The following is a 2,997-nucleotide window of genomic DNA, read 5'->3' as shown; positions in this document are numbered from 1 at the left end:
GTAAGTTCAAAAATTTTCCTTTCAATTTGAAATCAGAATTCTCAACTGAGAATCTGAAATCCTCTACAAGTCCAGAAATTTTCCTGGCTACTAATTATACCCAAATTCTCAACTGAGAATTTTAAATTCTCTATAAGTTCAGAAATTTCTTACCTCCTTAAGAATTCTATATATGTGAATCCTCAACTGAGAATTTCAAATTCTCAACTGAGAATCACTGAATTTCTTCTAATTCTCATTAAATTCCTAAAAATTAATTAAAATCATGACTTGTATATATTTTTCTATATCTAAAATTCTAATATAAAATGATATAATTTAAAACAAAACAAAATAAAAATAAAAATAAAAATAATAAAAACTAACTATTAGAAAAATGAAATGATTTATATGTCAGGAAATCTTGTTACGAAATTAGTTCCTATTTCGGAAATATTTTCGTAATAAATTTTACATCGATTACCGTTAACTTTAAAACGATTACCGTTGGTTTCCTCAAGTTCCAAAGAACCATAGTCGAATGTTTTGACGACTAAATACGGTCCGGTCCATCTGGACTTAAGTTTTCCTGCTTGTTGTAAATCGAAGTTAAGTTCCTTAATAGTCCAATATTCTTTGTTGTATCTCAAATGGTTTGGTAATTCTTTAAGTTCTAATTTAGGTGGAATTACGACCGAAGGCGGAACCGGTCCATCTTCTCGAATCAAAGGCCCTGGGTCCTTATCTTCTAATTCTTCACCCATTATAGGTTCTATTATTTCTTCTCTTTGAACAATGTCATTAACACATTCTTCAATTAAATCAAGTTTCATACAAGCGAAATCCTCCATAGGATATTTCATTGCTTGATTCATATCGAACTCGATCTTATCGTCACCTATTCTTAAAACTACTTTTCCTTCCGACACATCAACTAGAGCACGTCCCGTATTCATGAATGGTCTACCAAACATTAGCGGACAATTAGCATCATAAGCAAAATCTAAGATAACAAAATCAGTAGGAAAAATAAATTTGTCAACTTTCACTAAAACGTCTTCAATTATACCATATGGCCTTTTAGTGGATTGATCCGCTAATTGCAAAACCATATTGGTACGCTTGATGTCTTCTTCTAAACCTAATTTCTCAAAAATAGACAATGGCATCAAGTTTATACTAGCTCCTAAATCACAAAGACAACTTGGGAATTCCATATTTCCCAAAGTACACGGAATGGTAAAGCATCCGGGATCTTTGAGTTTAGTAGGTAATTTGCTTGATACTATCGAACTACATTCTTCAGAAAGTGAAATGGATGAAATTCCTTCCCAACTAATCTTTTTTGAGATTAAATCTTTCAAGAATTTTCCATAGTTAGGAATTTGCGTAATTGCATCCATGAATGTTAAATTTATATGCAAATTTTTAAGTTTATCTAAAAATGATAAAAGTTGTTTATCATGGTCCTTATTTCGGACCCTGTGTGGAAAAGGTGGTTTTGGTACAAAAGGTTTCGGATTAGAGTCAATTGGCGTATCTTTTTGTTTTAACGTATCTTCTTTGGATTTTGGTAAATCATTTCCAGGTAAAGTTGAATTTCCGGGCATTTCCGGACCTAAATAGTTTTTCCCTGAACGAAGACTGATAGCCTTAACATGCTCTTTCGGATTTTCTTCAGTTTGGCTGGGAAGACTTCCCTCTTTGCGGGATGGAATTGATTTAGCAAGTTGTCCAATTTGAACCTCCAAATTATGGATGCTAGATGATTGGTTTTTGATAAGCTGATCGAATTTATTTCGATCCGTTTAAAACCATCGTCTTGATTACTTACCTTTCCATTCATAGCATCAATAAATTTGTCGATTTTTGAAGATAAAGTGCTAATCGTATCTCTTGTTTGATTTTGATAATTATTTACAAGATATTGATTAGCATTTGCATTATTATTATTATTACTATCTTTCCAATTAAAGTTAGGATGATTTCTCCATCCAGGATTATAAGTATTAGAATAAGGATTAGTAGTTTGGTTTTGTCCTTGGACAAAATTTACCTGTTCAATCTCATTCATACCTTCGTAATCAATGTCTCTCTGGATTGGATCATTAGGATCGCATGGTGCCATAAACTTATCAATTTTGTGCGATAAGGCAGAAAATTGGGCTTGTAACATTGCTACTGGATCAAGATTCATTATACCTTTAACCGATGATGTACCTGAGGATGATGGTTTCGCCGTCGGTATATGGCCACGCTCGGCGGGCCACATACTGCTGTTGATTGCCATTTCTTCCAAAAGTTCTCTTGCTTGGGCGGACGTCTTCTTCATAAATAACCCTCCAGACATAGCATCTAATGAACCTCTAGTTGTAGGATTTAATCCATTATAGAATGTCTGCATTAAAAGTGCATCTGGCAGTTGGTGGTGTGGGCATAAACGTTGAAGTTCTTTAAAACGTTCCCAAGCTTCATAAAGAGTTTCATTATCATTTTGTGTAAAAGATGTCAACTCTTTGATGACTCTTGCGGTTTTTGCTAAGGGAAAATATTTTTGTAAAAATGCTTGGGCTAATTGGTCCCAAGTTTCAAATGTTGCAGCAGACATAGAAGTTAACCAAATTTTTGCCTTATCCTTCAAAGTGAAAGGAAAGAGGCGAAGTTTGATTGCTTCGGCTGTTACATCAGTAATTTTAAAAGTGTCACAAATTTCTAAGAAATTTGTCAAATGTGCATTAGGGTTTTCGTTAGGTAGTCCATAAAACGTTACGTTGTTTTGCAACATATTAAGCAAAGCAGACTTAATTTCAAATTGATTTGCGTTTATACGGGGTCTAACTACACTATTAGTTACACCGGCCATTCCTGGCCTAGCATAATCCATAAGTGTCGGTGGATCGGCCATAATCTCTGGCTGGTCTACTTTGGTTTTTAAGGGTGTTGTGTCTTTGTTTTTGTTGTTTTTCTTGTTTTTCTTAAGTGTTCTTTCAATTTCTGGATCTAAAGGATCTGGTGGCG

The 2,997-nt window shown here is 33.9% G+C and overlaps 1 non-coding gene across 1 annotated transcript; it reads left to right on the top strand.

Moving 5' to 3' along the window:
• Positions 1-2,399: 2,399 nt before the first annotated feature.
• On the top strand, positions 2,400-2,506 carry LOC136231521 (small nucleolar RNA R71). The gene has a single exon (XR_010689896.1). It is a non-coding gene; the product is annotated as a small nucleolar RNA R71 (small nucleolar RNA).
• Positions 2,507-2,997: the final 491 nt, after the last annotated feature.

The sequence above is a fragment of the Euphorbia lathyris genome, chromosome 5 (genome assembly GCF_963576675.1).
Source record: "Euphorbia lathyris chromosome 5, ddEupLath1.1, whole genome shotgun sequence".
NCBI lineage: Eukaryota > Viridiplantae > Streptophyta > Magnoliopsida > Malpighiales > Euphorbiaceae > Euphorbia > Euphorbia lathyris.
Note: the sequence above shows the minus strand (reverse complement) of the source record. Positions and strands in the feature narration are given on the sequence as shown.